The following is a 25,705-nucleotide window of genomic DNA, read 5'->3' on the forward strand; positions in this document are numbered from 1 at the left end:
CCACTGTGTCCCCCTCCTCCTCATCTCCCTCCTCCCTCCTCCCTCCCAGTCTTGTCTACACACACACCTGCATGCACTACCTCTTCAGCCACTACGTCCCTCACCACCACACCCACCACCACACCCCGCTCACGTGCAGTCACCACTCCCACTACCATTCACACGTCCCCTGTGTCCTCTCCCAGTGTGTCTGTGACGCCACCTCCCAAGATACACAAATGCAGCCACACACCCACCCAACAGCCATCCACCTCACGACAGCCTCCAGCACATGCACCTGCACCCAAAGTCACCAAACGTACACCTCCTACTACCACCACCTCTTCCTCCACTCCCAAACCCCCTCCAGCTACCCGTCCCAGTGTGTCCCAAAAACTTTTCATGTCCAGCCTTGACACCTCCCCACCCCGTCCATCTCATAGGTCCCGAACTAGCACCTCAGCCACAACATCTCTGGGACCAGTGGTGCCTGTAGTCACAGGTATGTGGAGTGCACCGGCCACCAGGACAGCCAGTGTGGCACGGAGCCACAGCACAGCCAGTCCCCCCCCCCTGTGAAGCATCAGAAGTTGGCCGGTGCCCATCGGGAGAGGGGGAAGACTCCAGCCACCAAAGCCGCTCCCAGGGGTCCCGGTGGGAGTGTGGACTCAGCTGTGACACCTCCCAAGGTGGGGAAGGGCCACAAGAAACCCAGCAAGTCTGGGAAGAGCAGCACGGCGGAGAAGACCGCCATCATCCCCTCTGCCCAGGAGGGCCCCGCCAGCCCCATCCCAGCTGCCCAGGAGGCCACCGCCAGCCCCATCCCAGCTGCCCAGGAGGGCCCCGCCAGCCCCAGCCCAGCTGCCCAGGAGGCCACCGCCAGCCCCAGCCCAGCTGCCCAGGAGGCCACCGCCAACCCCAGCCCAGCTGCCCAGGAGGCCACCACCAGCCCCATCCCAGCTGCCCAGGAGGCCACCGCCAGCCCCAGCCCAGCTGCCCAGGAGGCTACCGTCAGCCCCAGCCCAGCTGCCCAGGATGGCCCCGCCAGCCCCAGCCCAGTTGGGCCATGAAGGACCGCCAGCACAAGCCCCGTTGGGCCATGAAGGACCGCCAGCACAAGCCCCGTTGGGCTATGAAGGACCGCCAGCACAAGCCCCGCTGGGCCATGAAGGACAGCCAGCACAAGCCCCGCTGGGCCATGAAGGACCGCCAGCACAAGCCCGGCTGAACACGGCACCACCAACTCAAGCACCGCTGAACAGGGCACCGCCAATTCATGCGCCGCTGAACAGGGCACCGCCAAATCAAGCACCGCTGAACAGGGTACCGCCAACTCAAGCACCACTGAACAGGGCAACGCCAACTCAAGCACCGCTGAACAGGGCACCGCCAACGCATGCATCGCTGAACAGGTCACCGCCAACTCAAGCCCCGCTGAACAGGGCACCGCCAACTCAAGCACCGCTGAACAGGGCACCACCAACTCATGCACCACTGAACAGGGCACCACCAACTCAAGCCCCGCTGAACAGGGCACCGCCAACTCAAGCACCGCTGAACAGGGCACCGCCAACTCATGCACCACTGAACAGGGCACCGCCAACTCAAGTACCGCTGAACAGGGCACCGCCAACTCAAGCAGCGCTAGCCCATGAGCGGCAGGGGCCCTGACGCAACTGGGACCGTCACGGGGTGAGTGATGCACTCTGTGCACCAGTCCCCCTCCAGAACCAGTGGAGACATGCATCCACTACCTCTGTCCTTCACAGGATGAAGCACTCTGGGCACCAGTCCCCCTCCAGAACCAGGGGAGACATCCATCCACTCCGTCTGTCCTTCACAGGATGAAGCACTCTGGGCACCAGTCCCCCTCTAGAATCAGTGGAGACTGTTATCAACTTGAGAGACTGTGGCTTTGCACTCCCCAGGATGGAACAGTGGGCAAACCACCCACTGTAGAGACTTGAGAGACTGTGGCTTTGCACTCCCCAGTATGGAACAGTGGGCAAACCACCCACTGTAGAGACTTGAGAGACTGTGGCTTTGCACTCCCCAGGATATGGCAGTGGGCAAACCACCCACTGTAGAGACTTGAGAGACTGTGGCTTTGCACTCCCCAGGATATGGCAGTGGGCAACCCACCCACTGTAGAGACTTGAAAGACTGTGGCTTTGTACTACCCAGGATTGAACAGTGGGCATTGAGCCCCCTCGTGGATCTGGCGTCGTGCACTCATCCGGCTGAGGTGCCCCCCCTTCCCTTCCCCCTGAGGTGCCTGTTGTATTTCTATCTGATGCCCCTGCAGTGTTCTCTCTGTTTTGATCTGGTATCGAGTGTGGGCCTCGCCCATGCATTTTGGGCCCAGTGGTCCACGGACTATAAATGGTGCAATACCTGGACTTTTATTATTGGTGTATATATTTGTTTATAGTATATATATATTTTATAATACTGTATTTTAATGGATTACAATGGTTACAATCATTTCCTTTGGTCTTTGCATTCTTCCGGGGGATTTAGGGGGTGTAACTATGATGTATAGATATGTATTAGTGTGTGTGTTGTAGTGGGTGAGGGTGGGGGTGTTGCGTGTGTGTGTCCCTGTTTTTTCCCTTCCCCCCTCCCCTATGTCGTAGGTGCAGTATTCACCGTGCTCTTCGCCGCTGGCGTTCGTGCTCCTGGTACAGGAGCAGGAAGACTATTGCAGGTAGGATTTGGAGTTCCGGGTCCATGATGTCCTCGTTCCTCGTGGAGTGTGTAGAGGTGAGCGTTTTCCCTTCGAAATTCCTGTTTCCGCCGTGTTTTTATCCGCGGTGAATCCGCCCCGGAAAAAAAGGTGGCGGATTGGCCTGTCATGATACTGTGGGTGGTACATTGTCTTCCGCCTGTCTGTTGGCGGTGACCGCCGCGCTGTTTGTTTGTACCGCCGTGGCGGTCAGAGTGTTAAAGTGGCTGTCTTTGTTGGCGGTTTCCGCCACGTCGTGATTCCAAATTTTTTACCGCCGGCCTGTTGGCGGTCTTACCGCCACTTTAACACCGACCACCAGGGTTGTAATGACCACCATAGTGTAGTACTGTTTTACAAGTGCTTAGGAAGTAACAAGGCAGTTTATCTAAGACTGTAAACGTAGAGAAAAGTAGTTTTATCATTTTATTTATTTAACAAAATGTTTATAGAATACCACAGTAGTGTCTAAAAAGTACCCTGGTACTTACAGAAAAAAAGGGACCCACCTTTTTATTTGCATCCCCTTAACTAAACATCCCAAAACTTTGCATCATCAGCAAATGCAGAGCAAAGAATAGGTCTGCAGTGTTGTGGAGATTCAACACAGAGGGTGGCAAAGGTATCAGCAAGGAAACATCTGGGAAACCTAACTATAACTACAGAGTTGATACTGCCACTCTGTAATATATATAAAGGTTGAACTAAATGAATTCATGTTACATCAGTTCCTATGTGGTGTTATTCTAAGCCCAATCTTCCATTATTTTCAGCAGGAGTGTTGCAGTACCTGAGAGTGGCCATATGTGATCCTTGGCCTATAGCAAGGTTGGTCAGGTGCATATTTACTACTGTTACTTTTATAGCTGCACCAACTTTAGAAGCATAGTTTGTGAGTAAAAAGTAGAAATGGTCTTACTCTTTCATGACTGGATGTTTTGAGTAGCCTGTCTTTTCCTACTTCCCTCCTTAGATTTTCCTATGTCCCTCCCAAGAGAGGTTGTTCCCCATTTTCCCACCACTTCCCCTCATCCTTATTGCATTTACTATCAAGTAGTTTCTTACATGTGGGGAGAACCCTGCGTAGAAAAGATAGGCGATGCAGAGGTGAAAATCTCCACCCACATCCTGGTGAACTGTATTTTGTAGTGAGTATCTAGTGCTACTTTATGTACTTTAAAAAGTAGTTTGTGAAATGGGCCCCTCATCTGTTTTCCATTGATCTGTAATTTTCAAAGTTATTGCTTCTCTTTCACAAATACTTGTTAGATACCATGAAGTTTATGGTGTCTTTACTAAATCGACATTTCAGTCTCTAGCTCCCTAGAGGGAATATTACTCTCACCTAGGATTGGTGCCTGCTACAGTCATTACGTTTGGTAAGATGTACTCTTTATTTAAGTCTGAGAACAAGTTCAGAAGGAACACTTGGAGTGGAACATTCAAAGTATCTTGTTTCAAGATATTGATCAACTTCAGAGGCACCTCTATATTATGCATCCAAGAAAGATACAACTGAATTGAGATCAAATATTGATTACCACGGAGCTACAAAGTAGCTTTCAAAGACTGCTGTCCACTTCTTTTAATCTGCAATATTTTGAATCAGTAAAGAGTGCTAAAATGTTTGCAAAATTGGATCTAAGCAGAGCCTTTTGCTTATTGAAAATAAAGAAAGGCTATAAATGGAATACTGCATTATGTATTCCTTTCACCCAATATGAATTCAAAACCATGCCTTTTGGACTTCTGGATTTTATGTAGTAATTGTAATTCAAGTATTAACTACAAGGGTCAGTGGGCACCTGAAATGACCTTAGGGTAGTCTGAGGGATGAAACTTGTTAAATCTCTGTATGGTCGGAGACGGCATGAATGCTCGCATTGAAATAGATATACTAATACCATTCAGGAATTCGATTGTTGGTACAATTTGATTTAATATTATGATCCTTTACAAAAGGATATATTCAAACAATACTGACTAACAGCTTGTAAATTAATTTTTCTTCATTGAAGTGGGTGCTTTTAATTCCACATTGATATAAAAATGAATTGGTATCCTAATAACGAGCCACAAACCAACTTGCTAAAAAAGGACATTTTTGAATGTTGCATTGTAAATCCATTGTCTCTGCTGATTTTGAATTTAGTGGTGGTATGAACAGTGTTTGCAAGTAACAAGAACAGCGTCTGTTAATTAAAGCTTTATAATTTGTGTCACCATGAAATTAACATCAATTAATGATCAGTCTGCAATTTTAGAATTTGCACTCAATACGGCAATTGTTTTCCTTTAAATCAGATTGCACCATTGTTTTTAGTATGATGGAGACTTGGGAACTACAGTTCCCAGTGCACTGTTAACATGAATGCAGTGAATGTCTTGGTAGAGGTGAAGTAAAAAAAACAGCATAGGAAAAACACTCTGTTTACTATGAGCAAGACTGGACAGGTCAAAACATGTTGCATACATCAAATAAAGAATTTTGGAAGCTACTCTCCAGTGAGTGTGCCTATATTTACTGCCTGAAAAGTGGCAAAAAAGTTTGGTGTTGATTGATATCACAGAGGATCTCTATGAATAAGAAAAATATATTTCCACTACAACGTTTCTGCTTCCCCAGGTCATACAAGTTTGTTTGCTCAGTAACTGTACAGTTGACACTGCTGGATTTTCAAAAAGCATCATGAGATTCCATTTGGAATGTGAAATCAATGCCATCTTGCTCATATTTCCTCTGAGGGACATGTATTTAAAGGAAGACCTGCTGGACTCCAGATAAAACATCTGAATGCACTGTACAAAATCAGTGCATCCAGATGGACTGATAAATACCAATTGATTTGAAAAGCAGGGTTTCATCCTCTATGTGCTCGGGAACGCGTCCTCGGGGTAGGTCACCGAGCAGGCTACTGGTTGCATCTAAATACTACGCCAGTCCTATGGCATGCTTGTTCCTATGGAGCCTCGTCCTTAATTGAGGATGGTCTCCCGCTACATCTGACTACTTGACGTGTAGATTGTTTTGAGTAAGTGACTCGATTTTCTGTGCTTCTATTCTCAGACACACTGTGGTCTTTTATTGTAGTTTAGGAGAAGTGTTTTTCATTGTTTGGTCCTGATGAAGCGCCACCTGATCCATATGGACTTTTCTAGGCGTGAAACATGTTGACCTGTTATAGTTGTCGAAGGTAATTCCTTCACCCATGTCTATGTTTTGCTAGTAGAGTGGCTGAGCATTATCTCTTTTCCACTCCCAAGTATTCTTTTACCCTTGACCAAGACCCTTCCTTGATAAATAAATTGCAGGTTTTCTGGAGGGGTTTGAGCCAGTTTTATCCCTTTTTTCTCTCCTGTTCTTTTTTTGCCCGTAGATTTAAATTTATCCCTACACTTTACACCATAGCACAGATTACCAGTAAAGATCTCCGGAAAAGAATCTCCTTCTTGGGGTGCCCGTCAGACATTGCAGCGCCAGTCTGACGAGGAGCAAGCCCTGTAATGAAGCATGACATCCAACAGGATGTGTGAGGGTATTTGCTTCTAGATAGAGGAGTGCATTGTTGATTTCTTTCTTTTCTGGAACAGTGTATTCTTGTATGTTATTTTCATCCTCTATGGCCTGAATTGCAAGACCATAGAAAAGGTTGCAAAAGTATCCACATAAACAGTGATCTTCAATTACTCTCTTTTGGGTGTAACGTGGGGAATGCCCATGACTTATCAAGATGATCCAAGAATGGTTTGATATGCAAGGCATGAAGAAGAAAAGCTAAAGGACACATTTGTTGAGGGCCCCTGAAAATGTTTAAAAACTCAGAGCAGATACACATGGTAACTACTCCTGCAACACACCCCTAGGAAAACAGAAGTATGTGGGCACAGTATCTTACCCCAAATTAAAATTTGACCAGTGTAAGCCACAAGTAGAATGAAGAGACTCTCTCAAATGATGTTTTGGCATCCAGCAGGGTAATCCTGGCCTTGCTCCTGTGGCCCTGGCAGCATCACAGATTGTTGTAGCTATATTTATAAACACAGTTGTGCCCCTTGCAGTTATAAAACCATGCTGCATTGGGGAAACAATACAGCTTATAGCTTTTCTAATATGTTTGACTGTGACTTCAGAGTATATATTGCCATCACAATTTATGAGTGAAATGGGACAATAAGACCCACACAACATTGGGTCCTAAAAAGAGGGGCTGAAATGATGTTATGAAAACTAATGGCTAATTTAAAAAGTAAGGGGGAGACCTCCCTCAGGTGGGAATATTTTATAATATTCAGATGCACTACAGTCCGTATCAGGTTCTTTCTCAGTTGGGAAAGCATTTGTACTACAGAGCACTGTCGTCAAGATATGAGAATCTAATTTAGACATATCTGCATTATCAAATGATGTTTTAGCAAAATATGCCCAAGTTCTCTTAATTAATTTAGAGGAATACTTAAGATTATCAAAGTTTCATTTAGAGTAATATTTACAAAACATTGCTATTACAGCAGAGGGATCACATGTCTTGGTCAAGTTCTCATCCAGAATCCCACAAATAATCTGCCTCACTTCATAAGCTCTCAATCGTAGTGCTAGGATTCTTCCCATAAATTTGCTATTTTCTAAAACTTTAAGTCACTGATTGAGTCTGTTCTAGGAGATGTATACCTTATCTGTCAAGTGAGGAAATTATGGAGAGCTACACATTTTAAATCTACCTCAACTGTGTCATCTTGATGTAGTTGAGTGATGAGCATCTATAGTCTACTGGGCCAGTGTCCTCTCTCTATGTATGATATTGATGAGAGTCGTGCCTTGGATGACAGCATTTAGGGTGCCCCATATGATATATATATGCATAAGAAGCCACATTAGTTGAAATGGACACTTGAATGCTAATGCTAATTTAGCACTTATATTCTGAATCAGTGAAAAAAGAGCAATCAAATGTTCATCTTTGAGTGTTTTTCTCCAAGTGTGTTGCTTTGATTTTCAAGCCAAGACAGACCGGATTGTGATCAAATATAGTTTTCCGATGAATTTGTATATTAGCCTTAAATCACATATGATCATTGCTAAGCCTGGGTATGGTCTATGTGAGTTGGAGAAAACAGGACTTGGGTTGAGAATTGTTCCCAATTTCTACTGTTACTCATCTGCCTTTGTCATTGACTTTGTTTTTTTGATTTTTTGAGGGTCCGGTGTGTTTTGATAGAAACACATCTACAGCAGTCCGCTGTATCGGAAACTGGCCTATGCTCATTTGTTTTGATGTCTATAACATCTTTCAGCCTTCTTTACCTGCTGTACACCAACAGAGTTCAGGGGCCCCTACTGTACTTTGAGGCAATTTCTGGGTCTTCATGTGAAGAGGTGTACTCAGAGAGTGGGAGCTGACGCTGCTCCTGAAGAAGAATGCCCAGCCCGCCCACATTGATAGGCAGGAACATTGAGCGGTACCACCAGAGATGCTGACACTCCCCACTGTGAGAATGTTGTCAAGACCCATGTTAAGGCCAACAGTGGCACATGAACACCAAAGGCTAGTAAATAGGCAGACAATGCTACCCTGCCATCCACAGGAATTCTGCTGACACACCGTGGATCATGTTCTTCAACAATCCCAGTATTCCAGGCCAGTTATATTTCAGACAAGTCAAATGAGTTATCCATGCAGGGCAGAGGATTGAAATGAAGTTGATTATGGGTGTTGTATTTGAGATAACCCCTGCCAAATCCCATGTGGATTCACTGAACAATGCCACAGTTATTAACAAAGGGACACCTTTTGACCATCTCTCGACTCCTCTAACTGTGCCCCTCTTTAAGGGTCTGCACATACTTATAAATACCAAAAGTACATTAAACATACAGGACTCTAATACATTTTGTGCAACTTTGTCAAACAGTACTGAAGTTATAGCCAAATAAAAAAAAAAAATTGTCAAGATATGTCTGACATTTAACCTATTAAAGCTCAACTAACACATTATTTTAATGTAATGCTAATTTCTAAAAAAAAAAAACACTGAATCAATTTGCACCAAACCAAACAAAGTTACTCCTAGGAGGAAAGTGCTAGTTTCATGCCACAAAGAGTGTAATTCAGCCAGAATTTTTCAATAGCACGGGGCAAGGTTTGCTCTGGGGTTTTAAACTTGAAATGTCTCTTAATTTTCACTGGAAAAGTCTGCATGAAAATAGCCCTTACGACCCTTACCCAGATAATCATTTTGTTTTGTAAGTTCTGCACATGTTTGTCAAATGGCACCAAAGTTATTAGCAAAGCAAAAGAAGACTTTTCTTTGAAACCCTGACCTAACCATAAATACAGAGTAGCTATCTCTGACTCTAGACTCTGGACCCTGGACTGTCACATTATCTGCTCGCCTCTTTGTGGTGTGTCAGAGAACAGTCAGAACCTTGTACTAATAAGCAGACACTTGGAAGATTGAGTTGTTTTCATGTATGTGTGTTAAATATGTTTGTGTTTCTATGTGCTTATAATTTGTATATATGTAAAGTAAGTGCATTTATATATTTGTATAGTTTATTTTGTAAGAATTTATTGGACCATTGTCGGTGTGCTATATTTATTGGCATTTTTATTCATTTTGCTATGTTCTTCAAAATAAGTAGATAATTAAAACATTCAAATGCATAACTGAGCATTCTAAACTGTATTTCCTAATGTAATTGGTTGCTGTACTTTTGTGGTATATCTTGTTTTGATTTCATTTTTCAAGTAGGAAGAATGAAGAAGGAATCATTCGTGAAGCCAGTTGGTCTTTTGTAGGTCTCCATTCTTTCATATTTGTCAATGACTCTTTTGTTTTATCATGGTTTTTGTAAAACGTCATTGGTGGGGAAGCCCCAGGGTCCTCACCTGTCCAAAATAAAAATTGGCTAAAAGTAAAAATACTTGTTTAGTCTCAAAAAGCACACCTCACCATAGTAATCCCTGGCACGTACAGGAACTACTTTGTATGTGGTGTACTCAACCTAAAAGGGAAGGATACCATCAATCCCAGTAAAGGTAGGCAATTGTTAAAATGTGTTAAACCCATTGACCCATGTGCTTGCTCTAGATGGGTGGTAGTAAATGTGAGTGACACAATAACAGACTTCTGGATGAAGAGGGCCAGTTCGGGTTTCACTTACATGGCAATGCGGCCTACTTTTGAAAGAGGGCTAGAGATCCACGTGTAGGTGGGTGCAGTGAGTAACCGCCATAGGGCAGGGTGCCTTGTATATGAAAGGCTGGACATGTACTTTTTAGTTTTATGTGTCCTGGTAGTGAAAAACTGCTAAATGTATTTTCCACTACATGAGGATCAAATTGGAGATTCTAAATTACAATCAATACATTGTAATTTCCGATTGGGAGAAGGAGGCAAAGTCATGTTTGGTGTCTTTGGAAAACAATATGTAATCCTAAATTAGGGTTTTTGATTACAAATTTGGAAAATGCCACTTTCAGAAAGTTGCAATTTTTCTACCCTTGTCCCTTTTGTGCCTGAAGCCTGTCTTGGATCATATGATCGAGTGTAACTGTCATACTTTTTGAATTACTCCCAGAAAGTCACACAATAGAGGGATTAAATGTGCCTGAGTGGGTCATCTGCTGGCAGAATTGGGGGGGCAAAGCTGAGCACAGCCCCACTTGCAACTGAATATGGAGTGCTCTGTCTTCACATAAAGGACCTATCACCTCCACATTATCACTGCAGCCTGCATGGAGCCAGCATAGGGAAGTCAGGAAATTCCATGCGCCTGAAAGCCTCTGTCTAGAAACTTCTCATATCTTCCTGAAGGAGGGCACCACGGAATAAAAATATGACCTCTGACTCCAACTTGTAAGTTCACTCCTGGACCTCTGGAAGGACTCTCAGAGGAATGCCTTCTCCTGTGGCCTGCTGTGCACTCTGGAAAAGGGATGCCGCACCTTGAAGGACTGTTTTGCTGCCTGGATACTGTCTTGAGCTCTCAGAAGCCAGCCCTGCTAATGAGCCCTGCATCTTCACTTGAACCCAAGATTACCAGACTGACTCCAAGGGCTAGTTTTCTGGCCTCATTTTCAGAGGCACAAAAGGCTCCCACCATCTTGAACCCGCACCTGGACCCAGCCTGAGTGAGTAATAAATCCTCAAGTGGTGTTCCACAAGTTCTGGACTCCTGGTTGTGGGTCTAAAGGTGCCTAGATGGCAAAATCCCAAAACTGAGGACTTGTAACATTTTTGGCCAAAAACTGCTCTGAGAACCAGATGGAGACTGGGACCAACCTGCTCCCCTATCTGTCTGAGGCGCTTTACCTGTCGGATTGACTCCCCGGTTTCACCTGCTACATTCTTGTTCACAGCAACAAATCATTTTCAGTAGTTCCTCGCTAAAGGGGTATCCGGCCTCGTGGAACTGTCTTCAGGTACATCCCTCTACCTCATCCCGCTGGAGATTTTTGACTTCCATAAATATGACTACGTCTGAATGTACAAATCTTTACCATGATTGGGGCCCAAGGCTCTTTCCTCTGAAACTGCCTGCAGCCTTGCCCCACTGAAATTTAACTTCTTCTAAGTCCAAAGGTATGCGCTGACCAGGTCCAATACACTTCTTGTATTTTATCCATGCTCCACAGCAGCTGGCCATATTTTTAAACTTTGACCCGGTCTCTCACAACTAAATGTCCACGAGATGGCGCTTTGAAATTTTAAGCACTAGTTTTTACTAAAAGCTTTACAAATCACGATTCTGGTTCTACTGATTAGATTTTTGTTGTCAAATAATTTATTCAAATTTACTCTATTTTTCTAAATTGGTTTGGGATTATTTTTGGTTTCTGTTTTCACTTTATTACTTTTTGTGCTGCATAAATACTTTACCCATTGCCTCTAAGATAAGGCTGATTGCTTTTTGTGCCAAGTTACTCAGGGTTATGCACAGGTTCATTTAGTGACTTTTGTGGTTCATCATACAAGGACCCTCAGTCAACCAACAACCACATTTCTCACAGCCTTACACTGGAACTCTACAACTAACTATGCAAAGAAGCACACCGTATTGAGTCATCCTCAACACTGCTAAAAAAGCATATTGAACCTAAAGCCTCTAAAATGTTTAAAATATGGGTACTTCCCTTATGCAAATCTAGAATGTCAGACATGCGCTCAAACCTTTTTGCAAAAATTCAAAATAATTGCCTATTGGCCCTTTACCATGTAAATATACTGCTTTTCGAACCACCAGTCAATCAGAGTGCTTGTTCGCTAGTTAAAGCCTGGCACAAATTTTGCAGGCAAATAGTGCATAGCTCTAGTTTGCACACCCCAGAATCTAGAAAAACATTCACTTACTGACTTATCCTCTATCAGGAGTGAAACGCATATTAGGCTAAGAGGGCTTTAGGCCCCTCCCCCTCCATTACATTCCATGGGAAGAGCTGGCTGTGCTGGTGCTGTCAGCTGAAGTTCAACAAGTATTCTGTTCATCCTGCTGAGGACATTTACAGCTTTATCAACCATGCAGTAGTTTTTCTTTTCATTGATTTAAATGAAGCTGTGGGCTTGTTCTCAGTTCTCAATTGTTGCTGTTCAAAGATAACAATAGTGTCCAGGGTACTTATGTAAAATCACAGCAGGGACGAAACCTGATGTTAAGAAACACCTCATCATTTGCAAAGAAACAACAAGGGGCCAGATGTATGAAGAATCCACTTTGCGATTCTCTAATGGCGATTTTTAAGAACTCGCTATTTCTGATTCGCAAAATGGTATGTATCATATTTGCGATTAGGTAATAGCGATTCCTTAAAAATCGCAAATGCTCTCACCGAATCGCAAATAGCGATTCTGAGCCCATACGTACGTATGGGTCTGTAGGCCCATATTTGCGATTTTTTTGCATTTCCCAAATTGCAAATTCCTAACTGAAATTCGCAATTTAGGAAATGCAAAACCCCTGGGTGCTGGGGGCCTATGGCCCCTTCTGCTGCACCCACAAAAAAACATTTTAGGACATGTAAGGTGCACACACATGCCAAAGGGGCATGTGTGCGTTACATGTCAATTTTAAAAAGGCATTTTTAATGCATTTTTAAAATTTGCACATGAGAACTACCAAGTTTTACTTGGTGGTAATTGCGATTCCTTAATGCCCAATTCGCATTGAGGAAAAGCTTGATATATGTGCTTAAAAAATCACAAACAAGGATTCCTTATTTGCGATTTCTTATTTAGAGAATCGCAATTTGTGATTTGCTAAACGGTCTCGCAAGGAATCGCTATTTTAGTGATTCATTAAAATTGCATAGTGAATGCCTTTCATACATACTGAAAGGCATTTTTGCATTCTCAAATGGCCATTTGCACTGTTTGTGAATGCAAAAACGCTTGATACATCTGGCCCAAGGTGCCCTGCAACACCCCTTTGATACAAAAGACAGCAAACAGGCTCTCATTAAAAGGTCAAAGACAGTCCCTGCTACCTAAAGCACCATTTTACTTTCCAAGGAAAAAATATGTAGAGTAAAAATGGTATATGTGCACAACATACTGTAGCAGTGGAATGTTTAATGTTTTTAAAGTGCTTTGATGCCATTCATAATGCACGCTGCAGAAAAGAAGCAATATTTCATTGTTATATAGAGTAAAAGATGAAATACTCTACTGCTCATTCTGCTTAATACATGAAATGCAACTTTATTGAGGTATGTGCCAGCACTTTGCCCTCTGCAAACATTTTTGTTTAGCATGCTCTATTTTTTATTCTTAGGAGGGTATTTTTTGCCATTTATCCTGCAGAGGTTAATATAATTGATATCATTGAGTTAATAGTATTTGCCAATTCCAGAACTGCAAATTGTGTTGTGGCAAGTAGTCTGTAGAAAACAAAATTTTATATTTGAAAACTGAATAAACAAAGGTTCATACTAAGGTCAAGGTTAACCCCAAATAAAGGTCTCAAATGTTCACAAATGTATCAGTTAAGGTTATTTTATTACAAAAATAAAATCATAGCACTATAACTCTTCTGAAATAATGCAGTTGCTCTGTGCTGTGGAGTACTACAGGTGGTCCGAATTAAAGGTTTTGTGTAGTAGTATGATGCATTGAAATCATGTTGCAAAATATTTTCTACTGTTGTAGTCTACACCCAATGGGCTCTTAACTCCTGTTCTATTGTGAGCCACACCCCTATGCCTATGGAATTTTCTTCTCAGCTGTGGCAGAGGCAGCTACTTCCACATGTCTACTAAGGATCCAGGACAATGTCATACTAGACTGCATATGGTCTTTTGCAGGTTACTGACCTGATTTCTGGATATCACTTTACACGGTCAGAACTGTTCTGGGGGGCCACATGATGGACGGGAGCAGGTTCTGGTGCAGATCACATTTGTCACAGGTTCAAATACACAATCAATTCACTTTGTTCTTACCTTGGTGATACTTACAGGTAGAAAGAGTCTTAAATCCTTGCTCTCACACATTCAAATACGCAATCAATTTGCTTTGTTCTTATCCTCGTGATACTTACAGGTAGAAAGAGTCATAAGTCCTTGCTCTCTCATCAGCTCGTTGCAGTTCCTCTGTCCTTATCGCAGGTAGGGTCCACCAGACTGCATGTTGCTCCTGCAGCTGTTGCAAGAGAGGTCAGACACCGCCCACATCTTCAGTGCGTGCAAACTCCCTGCAACAGATGAGTGCAACCCAATAGGGCCTTTTTGGAGTGATCCAGTTTCTTCAACAGTCACAGCCCACTTCTCGGCTGGGAGCAGTCTGATCCAATGACAAGGCAGATGCATGACCTACCTACAAGCTGGTGCAGGAACATTCCATGGCAAGGGGGTTACAGTAAAGCTGTGGGCCAGTGTAGATGGATCCCAGTGGAGGTGCAGACTGATGTGTGTTCTGGCAGTTGCAGCCTTCTTAGGTCTATAAGTTCTACATCAGCGGCATCGCATCTTCCCACATCATCAGTGATGATACCAAATTGTGACCCACAACAGCGGTCAGTGGGGCACATGAGAAGTGAAAACTTGGGTACTCTTTTGGTGTAGTTTTCAAATGGGAACCACAGAGATAGACTAGGAGACTAAGGGGCATATTTATACTCTGTTTGCGCCGGAATTGCGTCGTTTTTTTTTACGCAAATCCGACGCAAAACTAACTCCATATTTATACTTTGGCGTTAGACCCGTCTAGCGCCAAAGATCTTGGAGTTTGCGTCATTTTTTAGCGTGGACACCTTCCTTGCGTTAATGATATGCAAGTTAGGCGTTCCAGTCTAAAAAATGACTCCGAGGCATGTGCGCCGTATTTACACTCCCGGGCAAAAATGACGCCCGGGAGTGGGCGGGTCAACAAAAATGACGTCCAGCCGCTTTAGCGTAATTTTTTAACGCCTGGTCAGGGCAGGCGTTAAGGGACCTGTGGGCTCGGAAGGAGCCCAGAGGTGCCCTCCCATGTCCCCAGGGACACCCCCTGCCACCCTTGCCCACCCCAGGAGGACGCCCAAGGATGGAGGGACCCATCCCAGGGAACTTAAGGTAAGTTCAGGTAAGTATTTCTTTTTTTTTTTTTGGATGGCATAGGGGGGCCTGATTTGTGCCCCCCTACATGCCACTATGCCCAATGAGCATGCCCAGGGGACTTAAGTCCCCTGGGCATGGCCATTGGGCAAGGGGGCATGACTCCTGTCTTTGCTAAGACAGAAGTCATTTCAATGGGGGTTGGGAGTCTAAAAAAATGGCGCTAATCGGGTTGAGGCGAAAATTTTGCCTCAGCCCGACTTGCCCCATTTTTTGGCGCCCAAGCTCCATTTTCCCCTACGCCGGCGCTGCCTGGTGTAAGTCATTTTTTTTTACGCACACCAGGCAGCTCCGCCGGCTAACGTCATTCCATAAATAAGGCGCCCGCATGGCGCTTTGGAATGGCGTTAGCTGGCGCTAAATTTTTTGACGCATAACTGCGTTGGCGCAGTTGTGCGCCAAAAAGTATAAATACGGCCCTAAATGCAGCAGAGTTGCTCCTCGTTTTGCTCTCTCAGGCAGTCCACTTTCTCTAGGTGTTCCTCAGACTATGTACATGCTGGGCTTCTTTGTCTGGACAGCATTAACTCTGACAGGGCCAGGGATACTCCTTTCCTGTCTCAGGAGGCAGGCAGGATTCTAGGTACTAGACAGACTGCCACCACTTCTAGCAGGCAGTGCAGACTTCGGGTGTCCCCCATTTCTGGTAGACTGGCTGTCAGTCACACACCAGTACTTGCCACACAGCAGTCCATCGAGTACTCTGCTGTGCGTTCCCTTCTTTCATGAAGAACTTGAATTTGGTACAAGGTGGGTTGGTTTGGTTCCCACTTTTATACACATATTCCAGAGAAGGGATGAGGATCCCTGACTCAATGTTTAGAACACATTTGGATTGTTTCTCTTTCAAGGTGACATTTTCTTGCCTCTCTCAACACACCATATTTGTGTAAAGTGATGCTTCTCACGGCAGGGGCTATTTCTAAGCAGAGTAACCAGACTTCCTGGGTGCTAGGCAGGGGTAGGCAAAAAGGCATGCCTGGCCTAGAAATTTCTACATCTTGCACAATGAAAACTGCAATCCTGTCCCTCAATTCCACTATCGACTAAATGGCTGTGCTCGGGAAAAACTAATTAGCAGTCCTTTGCTTACAAAGGCTTCACCAAATTTCCTTTATCCACCCTCTTCACTTGTGTCTGTATGTCCATCCTGTAGCCATGTTATTACAAGAAATTGGCTTCCACTGTCAGAGGAAGCTGTGCTCATCTTCCATCTTGTACCAAACCAGAGGCTTTCAAAATGGATCCCACTGTTGCAGTATGTGCACACATACACAAGCACATGCATATACACACCTACTGCCATGCATGCACCATATGCTCACTGTACACACAGACCTGACATACATACTGGCTATCAGCACACATTTCTGAATCTCACATAAAAATAGAGCCTTACTTTAGAGAGGACAGTAGTCAACTTTCCCCAACATAGATTTAAAGGTCTAGTCACAGTGTGAATTACAGAACACAATATACTGCCACCACCACCTTATGTGCTAAACCTATTAAAAGCACATTAGTACACTTTCTCTGTAAGGACATGTTATATGCATCCTTCCAGGACACAAGACAGGTCTTGGATCTCTCATCGCTTGGCACAGACCTATGCCTTTGTGCATATGGTAAATTAGCATGACAGCAGTGACAAAAATAAAAGAGTATCAGATTCACAAGCAGTCCGGCTCTCACGGCAGGATAGCACAACTGTATGTTATACAGGAGACATTCCTGTTCCAGTCTCCCATCATCTCCATTCCCACTGTCTTTCTGCTGGCATTCATATCCAGTATTTTTGTACTTGTGTCTGTGACACTGCTGAATGTTTTTCTGGAGTTTGCTGAGGTGCAGAGGACATGTGTGTCTGCACAGTGCTCATTCTATAGATTTCAATGTAGTTTGTGTCTTGTGCTGAATGGTGCATTAGAAACTATAGTGATCTCCCTGGCTTTTAACTATTCCGGCATCTAGTTCCATTCCTCTCACACTTTGAGGAACTTGGGGTGATTGAAGAGTACTTACCAAATGCTACAACTTGGGTGTTTCTACTGCTGTCTTGTTGCTGAATCTGATCTGAACCTCTCTATCTTTGAGCTGTGCCTGCCTTTTCCACTTTGAATTTGTGCTTTGTAATCTGGTAACGATATTCCCTTGTTTTCAGCTGTCAGGAATTGACCCTTCATCCTACCTTTCATTTGGTGAGAAGAGATGGAAGCATAACTCCTTGTAAACTCAGTATTTAAAAGGAAGTAATTCCTATTTATATTTAACTGGTTCATCACACTCATGCTTTGTGGATTTTTTCCTTAATGATGACATGCTATCCATCAAGTCTACACCACTTTCTTATAAACTGCTGTTATGTAATTTTGTAAAGAGATATGGATAAAAGTGCTTTAGCAAGTGCACTAAAGTAATAAAAGCATATGTGAGTGTGTACTGTGGTCGAATTTAATGAAAACATGTCTCAACAATTTGTGCTATAAAGCGTTCTAGGAAGAAATCAAAGTTATAGTAGTGCTCAAAAATGAAAGAAAAATAACATTTTAAATTCGTGAAATACTGCATCAAACTTTGCTAAACCTCACATCTGTAAACAAGGACTTTTTTTATCTTCCCATGATTTTAGAGGAAAATATGCGATCATAATATTTATGTGCCGGTATACCAGAATAAGGGGCAGATTCAGTAGCGCTGCACCAGTTTTGAAACACAGGGCTGTGTTGTATTTAAAAGAATACGGAGCAGCCTGCGTTTCCCCCTGCGCCAGCGCTAAATTAAGCTGCCTGTGCCAATGCAGGCATCCTTGCACCATAGTGCAAGGGTGTCTCCATTGAGGGGTATGATTGTTTACGTTCAGGAAGTTGTCCCTTCATGCACATACACAATCTACAATGGTGATTTGACACTTCTATGTGTGCTGCAGAATGCAGCACACATAGAAGTACCAAATCGTAATTTTGAAATTATTGTTTATGTGCAAGAAGGGACACCTTCCTGCACATAAACAATCATCAATGGCTTTCTGCTTCTTCTATGTGTGCTGCAGAATGCAGCACACATGGAAAAAGCAAAAAACGAGGAGGAATAAAAGTATTCCTCCTCGTTTTGCCATGCTAACACCACTGGTGTTAGTTTTTGGCACTGCATCAGATTTACGATTTCTCATAAATCTGGGGCAGAGTCAAAGCAACATCCACAGCCCACCCATTGCAAACACCTGTTTACAAGGAGGGGTAAAGCCACACAAAGTGGAGTTTCCTTATCCGTGTAAATAATGATGTTACGGTGGCTATAGGGCCTTGTAAATCTGGCCCTAAGAGTTTACAAACATGAAGAAATGGGTGAAATAAAACTGTGGCCTCATAAACTCAGACAATATCAACCTGTTTGGGGCCATTGGGCATGGGAACTGTACCAAGACTTGATTTCACCTACTGCACATAAGTAGGTAGAATACCTACTGTAAGTTCCAACTTTCACAAATGGAAACCAGGGGTGCCCAATAGGGTTTGAGACTAAGATATACAAGATAGGTTTATAGAACCAAGAATAACGTAGCACACTTCCATGAGAGTACTTGGACTTGTGTATGACTCTATAGTTCACGGTCTGCACGTCTCTTACCACCATATGATGAAGAACTTGAAGGAACACCCAGTCTTTTACTGGTTTTGGACTGGCAAAGATAGGGGTGACCCTTTCTAATAGCCATGGTGCTGCTGACTGGAAAAGATGCCAAGGCAGACCGTACCCTCCAGAAGGATTCCCAGAGGAAAACCCCCAAAATTTGGGAAAAAACCTCTACCACAGGAACTCCTGAAAAAGAGGAAAAAAACAATGAAGAAATTGAAAAAATAGAATATAATTTTGGAAAGAAGATAAAAAAAACAATGAGGTGAGTAGGGGGGAAATCAGGGAGGCTGGCAGGGGCTGCGGCGTGACCCAGAGCACGAAATGTGCCTCCTGGGCTGCACTGTAGCAAAATGAAGACAGAAAAACGGGCCAGGGCAGTGCCAGCGTCCCGAAATGCGGACTGCCGGGCTGACTGTGGTCCAATGGATAGACACCACGGTAGTGTGCGGTGTCGCAGTAGGCTTGTTGGGAAAAAGAGAGAAGAAAGTGCGAACCAAACAGGGTGCATGAACTGAGGAAGCACCTTCCCATGAAAAGTCACTGAGGGGATAACCTTTCCAGTGAATCAGGAATTGTAGCTTGTTTCGAAAGATACCTGAATCACAGATCTCTTGTACCTCATATTCAGGATGGCCATCCACAGAAAGAGGAGGAGCACACTGAAAACGCCTATGGTAAGGATCAGGAACAAAAGGCTTAAGCTGTAAGACATGAAAAACTGGATGAACTTTCCAAGTCTGGGGTAAATGTAGCCAAACAGCAACAGGATTCAATTACTGAAGTATGCGAAAAGGACCATGAAAGCAGGGTTTGAACTTGTTTTGAGAAAAATAAAAAGGCAGAAATTTAGACAAAAGCCACACTTTGTCTCCTGGTTGGTAAGATGATGCCACCCGATGTTGGCAATCAGCCTTTCTTTTCATAGTTTGTTTGGAAGCCAAAGGAGTAGTATGGATCAGGTCTTGAATATGGAGGAGTCATCTTGGAATGATGTAACCGCAGGAACAGAAGGCAGCACACGAGGGATAGTAGAAAATGTTTTGCAATGGAAATCATAGGTGCAATAAAAAGGTGTTGATCCTATTGCACTATGCACTGTATTATTGTAGGAAAACTCAGCTAAAGAAGGGAAATATGACCAGTTACTTTGAGTGGCGTTACAGAAACAACATAAATACTGTTGGAGTTCCTGATTCAAGTATTCAGTTTGACCGTTAGTTTGTGGATGAAATCCTGGTGAAAGGGAGACATCAATATGCAGTAAGGTACAAAAAGCCTTCCGAAAACGTGACACGTATTTGGGTCCCCAGTCTGAAATAATTACTTGTGGAAGGGTATTTAGCCTAAAAATATCTTGCATGAATATCTCATTTCTTGAGCTGTAGGCAATTTCTTTGAGGCTATAAAATGCTCCATCTTGATAAAGGAATCAACAGTTACCATGATGACATGATTCCCTGAAGAAGACGGTAATGAACATATGAAATCTGTAGACAGGGTGTGCCATGGAGCAGACGGAACATGCAGGGCCATCAATAATCCTGTTGGCTTGGTCCGATGTGTCTTGGTTTGGGCACATACAGGACATGATGTTACATAGGATTCGGCATCGATCTTAAGAGCAGGCCCCCCAAAAAGAACGTAGAAGCAACTCCTGTGTCTTTTTAATCCCACGATGTCCAGCTACAGGAGAATCATGGCACATCTTTAAAGCTTTGGTCTGTACTTTCTTAGTTGCCAAAAATAGTGAGTTTTGATAATAGAAGTAGTCCTGATCCTTTTGTAATTGAGGACTCAATTTATTCAATTCTTCTAGTGGAAGATACTGGTATTCTGACTTAACACGATCAAGAAAGGACTGAGCAACCCAGATGATATGACTGGATTCTATTATACTTGGAGAGGAAGTGTTAGCGCTTTCTGGATAGCCACGGGATAATGGATCAGCTACTAAGTTCTGGGATCTAGGAATGTAGGTCACAATGAAGTCATATTGGCTGAAAAAGAAAGGCCATCTTGCCTGATGACTGTTTCGACATTGGAAATTCCGGAGACACTGTAAATTACGATGATCAGTTCTTGCTTCAAACGGTTCTTTGGTACCCATTAGGAAATGTCTCCATTCTTTACAGGCAGCCTTGAGAGCAAGTAATTCCCATTCTAACACAGAATAATTGCGTTCAGCTTCTGTCACTATGTGGGATAAGTAAAAGATAGGATGTTCCAAGCCATCGTCTTCTTGTTTCTGAAGTAAGACTGCACCAATTGCTCTCTCAGAGGCCTCAGTGACTACTATAAACTTCTTAGTAGTATCTGGGTGTTGTAAGATAGGAGCTTGGGTAAAGGCCCGTTTCAGATTTTCAAAGGCCCTTTCAGCACTGTCTGTCCAGACAAATCCCTTCTTCAGATTTTCTCCCTTGATGGTCTAGGTGATAAAACTTTGTTGATGGGCAAAGTCTTGTATGACTTGTCGATATAAGTTGGAAATACCTCAGAAGCATTGGATTTCTTTAACAGAAGAGGGAGAGGGCCAATCCAAAATGGCTTGTACTTTGTCTGGCTCCATAGCTATTCCATTCTGATTGATGCAGAACCCAAGATACCGTACTTCAGTCTTGTTAAATTCACATTTTTCAGGTTTACAGTATAGCTGATTCCGTCTGAGTCTTTCCAAAACCTGAAGTACATGCTCAGGATGCTGTTCAGGTATACGATAATATAGTAGGATGCCGTTCAGATAAATCACGACACTGTGATTCAATAAGTCAGAAAACATGGAGTCCATGAATCGTTGAAATATGGAGGGTGCATTGGTTAAACCAAAAGGCATGACTCGGTATTCATAATGGCCAAATGGAGTACGAAAGGCTGTTTTACATTCATCTCCTTCTTTGACACGTAAGAGATGATGGGCACCTCTCAAATCCAATTTTGTAAACCTCTTGGCACCTTGGACGGTATCAAATATATCACTAATAATAAGGGGCAAGGGATATTGATCCTTGATGGTTATTTTATTAGGTCCACGAAAGTCAACACAAGGGCACAGATCTTTTGTTTTCTTTAGAACAAAGAAAAGAGGAGCCCCTGCAGGACATGAAGAGAGGGTGATTAAATCATTCTGTAGATTATCATTCAGGTATTCTATGAGTACCTCCTTTTCTTATTTAGTCAATGAATACATCCGTCCAAAGGGAACCACTTCTCCCAAAATCAAAGGAAAGGCACAGTCATAGACCCGATGAGGAGGTGAAACGGGTTTGCAAGGCTTCTGGAATGCGTCATAGTATTCTTGGTAACAACTCGGTACTCCCTGTATCATGTTGATAGAGCAGGTTGTATCTTTGGAAGAAAGAATTAAACCTTTTGGAGACCAATAAGAGTTGGTGGAGTTATAGTTCTGTTGGCAAAACTGTGATGATAAAGATATTGTTCTTGTTTCCCAATTGATATATGGGTTATGCTGAGTTAACCAGGGAATTCCTAATATCATGGTATGATTTGGAGAGGATATTAGATTTAAGGTAATGTGTTCCTGGTGTCTCCCAAAACGCAGACAGAGAGTGGGTGTAGAATCTACCACTGGTCCTGAGGTTAAAGGAGACCATCAACTGTGTGGACTTGTTCCGGCAGTTCTTTAGGAACTTGTGGGATACCTCTTTCTTTGGCCCAAGTCTCATCCAACGTTGGCTGCACAATCCAATAAAGCAAAAACCTGCTCATCTTGACTTCGGGGACACTGTACCGTTACAGACAGTATAAACTAAGTGGAGATATTCCCTCTGCAGGAACATATTGAAGGCACGTCTACTCCTCCTGTCCCCTTCCCCCTCACAGGGGGCGGGAGCTGGCATTTCCCATAGGACTGGAAGGACAGACAGGACACATCCAGATCAAGTGACCAGCTTTGCCACAATATAAACAAAGGCCCTTTTGCCGCCTATCCTCTCTTTCTGAGTCAGATAAAGGACCACAGACTAAATCAATCTGCATGGGTTCTTCATCTGTAGACTTATTTGCTTCAAGATGGACTTCGTCAGAATGACGGGTTGTGGAAAGGGGTAATCCGGACTGTTACTGTAAGCGAGTCTTTCGCCTTTCCATCTTACCTTCCCACAATCAATACTGTATATTCAATGCTTGATCCATCAGTACTATCAGAGATCTAAATTGAGTAGAATGAACCAATTCATCTTTTATTTCTTCTTGACGTCCTCGACGAAACAGGGTTACAAAAGTGCGTTCCATCCAAGTGGTCTCAGCTGCTAGCTGTTTAAACTGGGTTATGTATTTTAATATATCCTGATTGCCTTGCTGTATATCACATAATGCTTCTTCAGCAGCTGCCTCCAACCCATGTTGCTCGAACGTCTGCTTAAAGATTTTAAGAAAGGCAGGATAATTATCTAAGACAGGATCCTCAGCAGAGACCAAGGGGGTCACCCAAGCTAGTGCCGGGCCATACAAGTCACTGATCAAATAACCCACCCTGGCTTTGTCAGGTGAGAATTGTAAGGGTTGAAAGGCAAAGAAGACTGTCAAAGAGTCCAGAAATTCCTTTACTGTATGCGGATCTCCGGAATGGTGACAAGGTAGACACAGGAGGTATATCTACAGGTCAAGAAGACAAGGCTTGCCGTAGTGAGGTATTCTCTGCCCGCAGTTGTAAGTCTTGAGCTTGTTGTTGCACAGTATGGAGCATGGATTGTGCATTTTCTACAACATCATCCTGTGGTGCCTCCATGGTCGTCATGCAACAAAGATTCTTTTGGCGTTGCAATCTGTCATGGTCTGCACGTCTCTTAGCACTGTAGGCTGAAGAACTCGAAGGGACACCCGGTCTTTTACTGGTTCTGGACTGGCCAAGTTAGGGGTGACCCTTTCTAGTAGCCACGGTACTGCTGACTGGAAAAGATGCAAAGGTAGACCGTACCCTCCAGAAGGAGTCCCAGAGGAAAAACCCCAAAATTTGGGGAAAAACCTCTACTACAGTAACGTCTGAAAAAGAGGAAAAAACAATTAATAAAATAAAAAAATATAACATAATCTTGCAGGAAGAAGCAGGAACACGGAAAAAGTGGAAAAAACAGAGCGAGGACCTTCACCAAAGTGGAAGTGTTTGCAACACAAGGAAGAAAGGAACTGCAGTGTTTATATACCAGAAAACAGGAAGTGACACAACAGGAAGAAAGTATGACACCATCTTGGATTGGGAAAGACCATATAGAAATGAATAGGAACAAGACCAAGTAGAAAAGGCAAAGGAAAAGGAAAAAGGCATGCTGGGAAGTAGAACAGCAAGGAAGAAGACAATATGGAGACCAAGAAAAAAACGAAACTAAGACAGAAGAAAAAGAAAAAAAAAGAGAGGAAAGAAGAGGAAAATCCCAAGGAGGTGATTAGAGAAAAAATCAGGGAGGCTGGCAGGGGCTGCAATGCGACCCACAACACAAAATGTGCCTCATGGGCCGCACCGCAGCAAAATGAAGACAGAAAAACGGGCTGCAGCGGTGCCTGCATCTCGAAACGCGGACTGCCGGCCCGATCGTGGGCCGATGGAGAGACGCCATGGTAGTGCGCGGCATCACACTATAATAGTAAGACAGAAGTATTTTGTCCCAATCGCACATATATTTTGCCTTGAAGATTTATGATCTGTACTTCTTCTCTCATGTATATGAGTGGCTACAGGAGAGGTTCCTCCCTGGTGTGACTGCTTGGTATAAACCAGACAATTTTAGGGTAAGTGAATGCACTAGTTGTGCATGTTCACCAGTGTGCTTTCCATGTGAGTTTACTGTGCTGGGACCGCATGTGTGTACCACAGTGGGTGCATTAATAAGCGAAAAACTATTGTTTAGATACAAAAGAAATAAGGAAACTTAAAACAATGTAGGTAGTAACAATTAAAGTAGACCATAATGATATCAATAATGTTTATCCACAGGTGATGACGGTGGATGGGCAGGTAAGACTTATTCTTACCAGAATGCACATGACTGGTGCAAAAGGACAGACATTTGGGGTACCTTGTACTGCCCTGAGGTAGTTCCTAGACCCTCTAATGAGGGATCTTACAGAGGCCGAAACATGCTGGCAATGATTAGTTATAATGATGCTCGACATATGTTCCTGGTAGCATCCTCATGTTTATTTTTTAATCCTTCCCGGTGTGCTCAAAAATAAAAGAAATACCAGGGTCTACACTGAGGTTGTTTTAGACAAGTATAAGGACCCAACTTTTGTCCAAAAACAATTATTCTGATCTCTATCCTCAATGAGGCTGAGGCCACCATGTAGTATCATCTCAGCATGTTGGATCAGACTGGCTGGTGATGAAGCATGCTACAAAAGAGTTGTTGAGGTCTTTCGGTCCAAATCTTTTTGATTTTGGTTTAATGAAATGTATTGTTGTTATTCTGGAAATGAGTGTAGGAAAACAGGTCTTGCTGTACCTGTTTTGGAGACCTGATCATCAACCAAGAGTTTTGCAATGCCACCAGAACATGAGATAGTAAAGCAGAACAGAGAGCCTGAATGAGGCAAAAGACTACCCAGCTTCTCCATTAGCCTACTCCTAATAGTGACATGTAGTTGTTTTCCCAATGTTAAACAGACACAAGGGTAAGTGGATCAGAAAAATGGCAGGAAAGAGGACATAAGTGTTAGAGATGTTATGGCTTTTACAATGGTTTAAGGCGGTGGGCAGGAGAGTGCCAGATTAGCTGAAGTGGTGTATACTGTACTCAGATGTATTGGTGTGGAAGGGGCTGGGATC

This window comes from Pleurodeles waltl, chromosome 1_2, assembly GCF_031143425.1.
Source record: "Pleurodeles waltl isolate 20211129_DDA chromosome 1_2, aPleWal1.hap1.20221129, whole genome shotgun sequence".
In the NCBI taxonomy this organism is placed as follows: domain Eukaryota; kingdom Metazoa; phylum Chordata; class Amphibia; order Caudata; family Salamandridae; genus Pleurodeles; species Pleurodeles waltl.